This window comes from Leptonychotes weddellii, chromosome 8, assembly GCF_054177405.1.
Source record: "Leptonychotes weddellii isolate Sample4059 chromosome 8, ASM5417740v2, whole genome shotgun sequence".
NCBI classification, from domain to species: Eukaryota; Metazoa; Chordata; class Mammalia; order Carnivora; family Phocidae; genus Leptonychotes; species Leptonychotes weddellii.
Genome location: NC_138376.1, coordinates 30,223,092 through 30,234,281, shown reverse-complemented (window position 1 = coordinate 30,234,281; position 11,190 = coordinate 30,223,092). Strand labels below are relative to the sequence as shown.

At 52.3% G+C, this 11,190-nt stretch overlaps 1 protein-coding gene across 2 annotated transcripts in view; it reads left to right on the top strand.

The window, feature by feature from the left end:
• Positions 1-11,190, top strand: part of LRFN2 (leucine rich repeat and fibronectin type III domain containing 2) — a 172,256-nt gene that overhangs the window by 51,645 nt on the left and 109,421 nt on the right. The gene's annotated exons all lie outside the window — the stretch shown is intronic.

The following is an 11,190-nucleotide window of genomic DNA, read 5'->3' as shown; positions in this document are numbered from 1 at the left end:
CTTTAGTTTTTGTTTGTCCTGGAAGCTTTTTATCTCTCCTTCAATTTTCAATGACAGCCTAGCTGGATAGAGTATTCTTGGCTGCATATTTTTCTCATTTAGTGCTCTGAATATATCCTGCCAGTCCTTTCTGGCCTGCCAGGTCTCTGTGGATAGGTCTTCAACAAACAACTTTTTTAAAAAAATTATTTATTTATTTGAGAGAGAGAGAGAGAGAGAGTGAGCCTGAGGGAGAGGGAGAGAGAATCTAAAGCAGACTCCCAGCTGAGCGCAGAGCCCAACATGGCTTGATCCCACGACCCTGAGATCATGACCTGAGCCGAAACCAAGAGTTGGACCCTTAACAGACTGAGCCACCCAGGTGCCCCTTAACAAACAACTTTTAAGGAACATTTCCCTTCTTTGTGTGCTCTCCCACCCCCGCCCCCCAAGAAAGGAATGAGATTTGGAGCAATCTGACAAACAGTGATGACAGTAACCCAGGCCGGGAAGGTGAAAGTAGCAGCAGGGGAGGAAGCAGAAAGGAATTTGGTGTGGGTTTGCTTGGGTTCGGAGTGCTGTGGGCAGTCAGGAGCAGATGTGAACAGGGTGCCGGAGTGTGCACGGGGGTCAGCCGGGCGAGCAGATGGCGGGGCTGTCAGTCTGGTTGGTGTGGGGAAGTAGCCCTGGGTCACCGGGCCAAGTACAGACAGTAAGGAGAACAGCAGGCAGAGGGTGGGGTCCTGGGGAGCCCCAGGGTTCTGGGGTGAGCGGCGGGTCGGGGGGTGGTCAGAAGGAGAGGATAAAACCTCAGAGGAGGAGGTTTCATGGAGAACGTGGCCAGGGTACCATGTTTTGGAGAGGCTGAGCATCCTTGCTGTGACTGTCCCCTCACACCACTGTCCTGGTTTCTTCCATCCTCATTGCCTTCTTCCAGAACTTTGCTCTCATACCGAGCTACCGTCCAGTGACCCTCCCTGTTCCAAACCTCACTGCCCACCCCCACCCCCACGTTAAGCCGGGGCCCTTTGTCATTTCTGGAACTGCTCCCCAGCCAGGTCTCCCCTGTCCTCTTCCTGCCCAATTGATTGTTCCACTCCCAATGTAGAAGTTCACATCCATCCCTGTTAGACTCCGCCTGTCTGTGTAAGCCCCAGGGGCAGGTGGAGACAGGGAAGGCTGCCCTGCACAGGCTTGTGTGTTTATGTGCAGGTGGCCCCGAGTCCAGGGTCCGGGTGGAGCAGGCAGCTGGCACCCCAAACAGAGAGACCATCTCTGCTTCAGTTCCTTCTGTACCGACTACCCTGGGCTGGCCAGCTCCTCATGTTAAAACGTGAGTGTCACCTGTCACATTCACCCGTAGGGACCACACAGAAATTCTAACCAGGAAAATAAGGGAAGATTTGCAAGCAAATGAAAATCTGTGCTTCTATTTGGCTATCTGTGATATGAAATTAGGGAGTTCAAAACAGTAAGAATCCTTCAAATTCGAGTAATAATAAGAGCTACCCTTTATTATAACGTAACTGTGTACCAGGCACTGGGCCAAGCATGCACTCAGGTGGTATGGTTGAATAATCACATCTACCCTGTGGGCTGCATGCCACTATTACTCCCACTTTATGGCTGGGGAAATTGAGGCACAGAGAGGTTCACTACTTTGCCCACGGTCACTAAGCTAGTAAGTGGCAGAGCTGGGATTTGAGCCCAGAGAGCTCAAACTCTCCGCCACCTTTCATGGTGTCATTAGCGAGGTGAACGCGGGGAGCCGTGGCAGAAACTATACATAACCTAAATCCATAGACGATCCTCAGGCACTTTATTTGGGGTTTAAAATGCACAGCTTGATGGCTTGGCAGCAGATTTATTTCCTTTCTATATTCCATTTGGTTTAAGCAAATATTAAAATGAGTTACACTTCCCTTAAGCCCACATCGACCAACGGCGGGGAAAAAATGTGGACAGCGTGGAAGGCAGCTGGGCCCACAAATTTAGGCGGGCAATAAATATCACATTTTATTTTATTTCCACTGCCATAAGTCTGACCCTGAGCCCCCACCTCACACTGATGTGGTGGGAATTTCTGTTTCTGTATGATTGGGACTTTCCATTCCTATTCTGCTCCGAGTTATGCAAAGGTCCTGGGGTCCTTTGAAGTGCCAGCTGACTTTGCACCTCTTTTCAGTGCCTTCAGAGCTGCTCTGCTCTGCCTTCCTCCCTTCAGGACACTGCAAATAATTTCATCACTAAGTCCCCACTTTTTTTTTTTTTCCTAAAAAAGACAAAAAAGGCAATGACCCCGGCATCTTTTTTTTTTTTCATCCTGAGAACATCCCTGAGGCCTGGAAAAAAGACAAAGGGGAGAGGGGGAATCAAGACAAATTAGTACGTGTATGCCCACGGGGAGCTCCCGCTTACTGGAGGAGCCGGAGCCGTCCATGCACTGCCTTCCCCAGACACGCAAATGAACTGAGCCTAGAATATGTCCTGGGGGTGGTGGGAACGGGGGTAGGGGTGCAACTTGTTGGGGTGACTCCTCTAGGAGGCTTCCTGGAGAGCCCACAGTCAAGAATTCCTGGAGAGAGGATCAGATAGCCCAGAAGACTCTGCCTGTCTCTTGCAAGACTCTGCCTTCCTTGGGGGAAGGAAGACGTATTAGCCTGAGCCCAGGGCCCTCAGCCTCCGGAGTGAGCCGTGCCTCCTGACTTTGAGGGGGTTCCACCTGGCTCCCCAGTATAGCAGCAACAGGACAGACTGGAGGCATCTCTTGGCGTACAGACGAGTTCCCAGACAAAGTAAGGAAGGCAGAAACATGGGCTTCCAGGATCTGAGCGCTAGGGGGCTTTAGAGTCAGCTAGTCCAGCTTCCTCCTCATGTCCATCCTGAAGGGCTGGGAAAGGGGCGCCTTCCTGTCAGGTGACTTGGCTGGACGTGCGTGACTACAGGGCATCTAGAGTGCCTGAGTCCAGGCCTTCCCGCCTGACTCACCTGCTCTGCCTAGCACAGCTGCACGGCTCCACCTCGGCAAGATGGGGCTGGAACCGGGACCAAGAATATTCGTCACGTTAGAGTTCGGGGGTTGGCAATAGGAAATAAAAGGTTTCCTTTAAGCTACCCCTTATTTCTTTAAATAAGCTAGGATACGATGTAGGGGTTACTTGAGATCTGGCACCAGAGCAACCTGGATTTACGTCCCAGCTTGTGCCCTAACCAGTTGTGTGACCTTGGGCTGGGCAGGTACCTCTCTGAGACTCGATTTTCTCCTCTATGGATGGGAATAGTAGTCACTTCATAGGATCACGAGCTTGAGTGTTTAAAGCACTTATAGTTAGTAACCGCAAATGGTAGCTAGTATAGTTATGATGATCATTCTGCCTGGTGGCAGGGGGTTCCTCGATCTCCTTTATATGACCCAAACTACAAACTGGACTTGGCCCAAAATCTAGACTCTAACTACGTAGTTTCAAATGCCTTAAGGTGTTTTTGTTTTAATTATTTTAAAAATAGCATCATTAAGCAATCATTAATGGGTAGAATAATTTATATCATAAGATTTTCAATCTCTTCTCAAGTACAATATGGTACCTTTCTCTTTAACCATTTATATATTCAGTGCATCTTCAGCCAGGTGTATATTCCTTCTCTTTCTAAAGGATCTGGAATCTACCTTCCTATTCTTATTTCAGATTGGCACATCATCCATCATCTGTAGTGGCTCAGACCTTTTCCTTCCATAACTGGAGGCTTGGGTGCTGGAAAGTGTCCAGCTTTGTGGTTAGAAAGATCTGATTTCAAATTCTGACTCTGCTATTTGCCTGCTGTGTGGCTTTAGATAAATCTGTTAACCTCTCTGAGCCTTTCTCTCTCCCTGTGTATAATAGTCTATTACCTCATAGATGAGGTGGCCAATCAAATAAGATGAAATCTGCAGATCTCTGGTTTAGAATAAACACCAATGGAGGCAAGTGTCTTTCTTTTCATTTTTCTCCCGTCTTCATAATTTCGGCTGTTCTGGAATATTGTATTGTTGGACAAGGGACTGGAAAAGAAGGCTTATCCTGACTGCAGTTCCAGACCCTTCCTTCAGGCAGCTTCTGGAGAACTGCTCTCCAGTGCAGAAGAGGCCAACTTTCGTTTTACCTTTAAGGGCGAGTGAAATACCCATCTTCTGAAGGAAGTGCCCCAGACTAGGTGTAGCTAGGCCCACATCGAGAGGTAGTTCCCTTAGCCAGCTCTGGTGTTACAGCCTTGTCTCACCGAGCTCCTGCTGATAGCTCCACGTCTGGGCCCTCAGTGGAACCTTTTAATACAAAATGTTGAATGAAAGTTTGAGGTTTTTCTCTTGATAGAGATATATGGCCTTCATCAAAATTCGGCTCACCTTCCCTTCCTGCAGCCCCTCCTTGCCAGCAACACATAACTCAATGCTGATGTTGACAGAACAGGGATCTGGACTATGTTCTTGCCTTTGGTTACTGCTTTGGGATGAGATTATTCCTATGGGAGAGGAATCCCAAATCTTTAATGGTGGGCTATAAGGCAGTGAGGATGATGGATAGGGAAGGTATGGGGGAGTGTCACCCTCAGCCCTTTAAAGGTTATCCAGCCTAGGCCTCGACTGATCCTGTCTAAAGATGGACCTGGTGCCGGACAGACCTGGATTTGAACCTGGCCGTACCCTCTCCTGGGCATGTGATGTTGTGAACGCTGTTTCACCTCCTGCGTGTCAGTCTTCCCAACCCCTAGTGCAGAATGCTAGTCCCATTCTTGTCCCCATCTGTCACATCTTGTAGATTTCACCTGTAAAGCGTGGGCTAAGAGTGGTTCCTGAAGCTTGGGGTTGAGGACACAGTGGGTGTGCAGTGAGGACAGGAGTGGCAGGGCCTTGAGTGGGTAGGGAGTCTTCTGGTCCAGTCATTCGACACGTCCTCAGAGTGCTGGCTGCTCTGGGGGCTGCTGATGCCACGAGAAGAACTGACCTTGTCTTGACCTCACGGTGGACAGCGGAGGTCAGAATAGAGAAAAGTAAATGCTGTGGTGGGGGGACCCTGGGAGCTCAGGAGCAAGGGGGAGAGCCCCAACCAGTGTGAAGAACAGGTGTGCTAAAGACGCGTGGGCTATGAGATCCACTCAAGATGTCTTCCTGGGAGGGTGGGCCGGAGAAGGCTGTCGTATTTGGTCTTTGCTAAGGGTTGTCTTGTGGCCCCTTTGTCTTCTGGCCACTTTGAGTGCTATAAAAGGGTTTTAGTTTGGCTTCCATGCCTTGGAATGACCTTTTCTGCTCTCTGGGAAAAGGCCTTACTGTGGTTTTGAGACTAACTCTGGACTGCGCTGCCTGGGTTCAAGCCCCCGTTCTGCCACTTTGCACCCGTGCGCTAGATAAGCTCCCTGAAGGAGGCTTGCTACCCTCCTCTGTACTACCCTCCCTGCAGAGGTTGTCCCACACACAGTGCTCAGAACAGCGCCTACCTACAGTGATGGAAACAGTGCTCTTGTTAAACCAGGAACATCCTGAGGACTGGGGACCTTTGATCTCTCCCTCTTCCCAGCAGGGATCCTGTGCCTGCAGGCTGTGTCCTTGTGGGTTAAAGATGGTGACTTTTAGCTATTCCCTGGAGGGGTAAATCTCAACACACAGAGATGGAGAGGGGACAGATGGCAGGCAGGGCGGGTGGAGACTGTGTCAGGGGCGGTCTTGGGGGCAAAGTTCCAGGGCCAGGGACAGGCAAGATTGTAGGAGGTAACAGCGAGAGTGCCTGTGTGGAGGTCTGGCCATGTAGGAAGCCTTGGGAGAGCAGGTGGGCTTCCTGGAGGAGGTGACATGGGTCCACTGGCGTGAGGGAAAAGTGAGAGCAAGGTGTGGCACCAAAAGAGCCGAGGGGCAAAGGGTGGGGACAGAGTGTGTATAAATCTCAGTTCCCTCTGCTCAAGTTCTGCAGACGCATTTTTCTGTCAGTTTTATATTAACATTTACATAACAAGTAGATTGAGAGATTGCATTATTTACATATATATGGAGGCCGGCTGGAACTGGGGATCCTCGTGCCTGTACATGACGTTTTATTGATTAATAAATTAGACACTTACAGATCAGGCACAAATCAAATGCATCCATTTTAGACACCCATCAGGTGCAAATGAATGTAAATTGGCAGCCTCATTTGCATATGGAACGCACACCATTCAGTCATCATTTGTCATAGGCACCCTTGAGAGGCTGTAATTTGCCTTGTGGAGCCAGCCTGCAGCAGGGCCACCGCTGTGCTCTGGATGCTTTCTGAGACTGGAGAGAGGTGGTCTGTCTTCAGCTCCCCCTCCCCAGTCACCAGCGTGGTCCCAGAGGAGGGCCCTAGAGCAGAATCAGAGTCCAGGTGGCCCAAATTAGAAGAAATCTTGAAGTCCATCTATACCAGTCCTGTATTTTACACCTGATGAACTGAGGGCCAGCGAGGGGAAGTGACTTGCCTAAGGTCACACAGCAATGTGGGCACCATGTCAGGACTAGAACCTAGTTCTCCTGACCCCAAGGGCAGTTCTTTATCTGTGATGCCATTATGATTCTTCCTAACAGGACAGAGAGGAACAGAGCCTGCAGCTTCTAGAACTATCGGTTCCTGATTCCATTTTCTGGAGGAGCACTCAGCAGTGGGGGGGCGGTTCGGGGTAAGGATGAGCCGCTGCTTTCAGGATGTACTTGTTCACAAGTCTCTGCTGAGGCCTAATTTCAGGGTGCCTGGAAGCCCCTTGCCCCTGACAGGATCTCCCCCACCATGCTCTGACTCCCCAAACTCTTTCACTGACAGAGAGGGTGTTTCATTAGATAAGAAAGATGGTTTAAAGAGTGGGAAGGACCAGCCTGGAGCTCCGGTTTGTATCTAACCTGCTCTGTGACCTGGGGCCAGGCAACTCACCTTTCCATGCTCTCTGTAGAGACAGAAAGTACTAGAACTTATTCAAGGGATTTGCATTCCTGCCCTGTTGTGGGAGGGGCTTGGCCCAGTCATGAGATTGTCTGTGGCCTTGGGGGTCTTACTTAATTTAATGTCTCTGGCATGCACTGCCAGTAGGTGCTTCATGGACCGAACTATTATTTAGTGTCTCTGTTAAAAGGGAATCTTGTTATGCTGACTCCTGAGGGCTCTTGGTAGGAAAGCACCATAAAGCAGTAAAAACAGGGAGGGTGGGGGGAGGGTGGTTCAATGACTCAGTGTGAGGATCCTCCCCCACCTGGAGCAGTGGGGCCAGGCCCAGGGTCAGGGTGCTGCCTGAGCATTTGTACAACCCACTCTTGGTGAGTTCAGTGGGCGATGCATCAAGGGGCTGTCTGAAGGGGCAGAACTAGAGGTCAGAGTTCTCAGTGACCCTTCAGAAGGAAGGTAAGGAAGGGTTCACTGAGCATTTATTGAGTACCTGCTGTGTGCTAGGCTACAGTCACAGGTGTTACCACATTTGTTCACCCTGGCCTTCAAAAGGCCCCTCGAGACTCTGAAGTGGTTGAAGGTGTGTAAACAGTTTGTACCTTCGGAGACTCACTGGGTCCTCGTGCCCTTTGATAGGCTTGGTTTCCCTGATGTCGCTCAGAGGGCAGCCCAGGCCTGTGCCTGCTCGCCCCTGGCACGTGCCATTTCCAGACCGTCCTGCACACATTCAGTGGGGCGCCACACCCCACACCTGACACTTCCAGCCCGTTGCACAAAGCTGAGAGAAGCAGATACTGAGGCAGGACTCAGGGAAAGCATCGTAGGCTCTCATCCCTGATTCTGTTCCCTTTAAACCCTGTGGGTTCCCACGTAGATGCTGCTACCTTGCTAAGCCAGTGGTTTCCAAACCAGTGCTCCTAAGATTCCTGGGCCCTCCCCCACAGGAGCTCTGAAGTGGTGAAGGTGGGTGTGGGGGGGGTGGGGCGGGAGTGGGAATTCTGATGCAGGTAGACGGGGACCTTCACACAGTCCCCTTGCCGGCCCGCTTGCTCGCCTTCCACCCCAGCTCCCAGCAGTGAGATGGGTCACCTGCAGCTTCAGCTGGAGGGGACGGCAGGTGGGGAGGGCAGTTGTCTTCTTAGGGAGACATGCAGCCGGGACCCTTCCTGTGTCACCTCCGCTCCGCATGGGGCCGCACGCTCACACAGCTCTGCTCTGGCCTCTGGGCAAGCCCAAGCTTCAGGTGGTGGGCTGGGGCCGGGGCCCTTGGCCTTCTCTTCCAGAACAATTGGCCAGATTCAGCCTTCTGGCTCTGTCTGCTCCGTCTCCGAGCACCAGAGTCCCTTGGTCGTTGCCCACATGGCCCCATGACTCACCTTCCTGGGCCCCCTCTAGGCCCAGTCTGATTCGTACCCTCCTCTCAGACTGGGCAGCTGGCCCTCGGTCAGCATTTAGTTTTTCCGTGTTTCTTTCTGTACCAGTGGGCTTGCCTGAGCTTCCTCCCCAACAGGCTCTCCAGCATGCATTGTGGCTGGCGACCGCCGCCCCTCCTTCCCCCACCACGGCTCCAGACCCATCTCCTCTGGAGGCTCCTTGATTTTCCTGCACCTCCATTGACTGAGCAGCACCCCATAAAGATTCCTTCCTTTCCTTCTGGTCTTGGGGTGTGGCCTTCATCCCCAAGATACTCAAGATACTCCTCAGCCAGCCCATTTCACAGATGAAAAGCCTAGGCTTAAGGGAGAAAGGAACACACCCTTTGTCTCCCAGTGGGGCCCTGTCTGGAAAGCCGTGGAGCTTTACTAGAGGTCCTCCCGTGAGCTGTGTCCCAGCTTCCCCCAGCCCAGGGCCGCTGGCCCTCTCCATCGGTGTCTTTATTCTGTTCCATCTCTGATGTAAAGGATTGAGAGGAGCCGGGTCAAAGTGAAAGGGCCCTTGAATCAGCACACAGCTCAATCTTCCTGTCTGGACACCTCTCTACATTCCACCCCCTCTGCCATGACACCCCAGCCTCCAAGTCCCTGAAGGGCAGAGCCCCAGAGCATCTTGTTGCTGTTTTGTGAATCTCGAATGATAATTATATGTATAAAATTCGACTGCTTAAACGTTCAGGATTAATCGGCACCAACACACAGAAATGCGCCTTGCCTGTAATTAGCGATTCCCTGGCAAATGAATTTTGCAAAATAGCACTTGATTTTAATAACAGGCTATTAGTATTAGAACACTGTGCCCATTTTATTTCAAATTGTCAAAGCAGCCCCCTCTCTCTGGCCACCCCTGGTGCCTTGGGCTCTGAGATCCTGGCTGGGGGCCTGGCGCCCTCTGGGAAGGGCGTCTTGGTGGTGTCCTGGGCCCTGGCCCATCTAAGCTCCACCCCGAGTAGGGGCGCACCAGGTCCAGCTGTTGCAGGTTGGAGTGAGAGTCTCAAGTCTCGTCTGGGGGATTCTTCCCCTTCCCCTCTCCTCCATGAGCACTTGCACTTCCGTCCCCACCTCTTCTCTCTCTCTCCTCTCCTGCTGGCTCCAAGGTCCCCTCTGATCAAGTTCTGTCTCTCTTCAGGGACCTTCCATGTCTTTGAAGGTCTCGGTGTGGGTCCCCTACCTGCCTCCCTCCTCTCCTCACTGCCTCTCTAATTGCTTTTCCCTTCTCGTCTCTGTTTGCTTCCATGCATGTGACAGGCCCCCCCTGCCTTGGCCAGAACTGGGGAGGATGCTCCTCCAGCCCCTGGTGGCTGAGCGCTGCACACTGAGGATGCTCCGTGCTTGGAGGGAGTGGGGTCTCAGGCTGGCAGCCCCCCTACCCACACATACGGCCAAGCACCCGCCATGAAGACCTGGTTGGGCAGGCCAGGGTTGGGCAGAGGGGGCAGACTCAGCTGTGGCTGCTGCCTGCCCCTCCCCCTCCTGCTACCACACTGCTCCAGCCTCCAGAGGCCCCTGTCCTTGCTGGCACCACCGTGTCCCATGATGCCAGTGCTTGTCCTAGGAGCATAGGGACAGCCGTGACCAATAGAGGTACCTTCTTATGGGGGTATGGGGTAAAAGGACAGGAAGACCAAGGTGCCTCTGGTTGGGTCACACAGATGGCTGGGCGGTGGGGTGGGCCCCAAGGCTGTGAGGGAGGAGGCCCCTCCTGCAGTGTGAGCATGACCCAGATTCTCTCTTCTTCCCCACACCCACTGGCAGAACTGACCCTCCTCCCATCTTCCCACAACCACCCACCCGGTTGCCCAGGCTGGAGACTAGGACATGACCCCTGCCCCTCCTCAGTAGCCCATACCCCAGACTGCCCATCTCTCTCTACACTCCCTTCTCCACTCCGTTCACCTTGGCTGTCGGTAAGAAATGCAGCAGCATCTCCTCTTGGCTGGCCTTCCTGCCTCTTGCTAACCAGTCCTCATGGCAGCCAGAGGGTTCTGGCTAAAACCAAAACCAGGTCTCATTGCCCCACTACTCAAAATCCTTCAGGGGGTCTCTGTCACCTCAGCATAAGGCCCAGACTCCTCCACCTGGCCCACCTGCCCTTGCGGCTTCATCTCCTCTCCTGTCCCCAGGACCACCATGCCTCCGTGGACACTGTTCCCTCTGCCTAGAATGCCCTTCTCTGTCCCTTCTCTGAGAAATTCCAGTGCCCAGAACAGTGCTTGGCACACAGTATGTGCTCAGTTAGTGTTTTCTGAATGAATGATAGACTTTCCCCATCATCTAGCCCCAGTTCAAAAGTCTCCTCCTCTGGGGAGCCTTTCTACCTGCCCTTGGTTTACCTGTATCCCCCACGTACTATTTGGACACCTTTGATGTGTCTCTTTTCCTACCTGCAATGCAAACAGACCTGTTGTATTTGTCGGCTATTGCCAAGTAACAAATATAGCCAGTGGCAGAGAGCAGCGATGTGGAGCTGGGTTGGATAGAGAGGCTCGGCTGGGGTATCTCCGCTCCCTGTCTCTCTTCCTGTGCCTGGGACCCGGGGGGCTAGCCCAGGCACACACCCCTCCTGACAGTGGCAGAGTCATAAGAAGGCTGGAGGAACTGTAAGGCCTCTTAACGCCCAGCCTTGGGGCTGATGCAATATCATTCTACCTTATTCTGTTGGCCAAAGCAAGTCTTACGGCCAGATCCAAAGCCACGGATGGGGCAATAGACTTGCCCCTTTATGGGAGGCACTTGAAAGTTTTATAGCAAAGAACATGAATACAGGGGCTGGGTGGGCAGATTTGAGCCCACACCAGTGCTTGAATCCTCATCTACCCGCTTATCTGTATAGAGAGTCACGTCACCTCTCAGAGTGG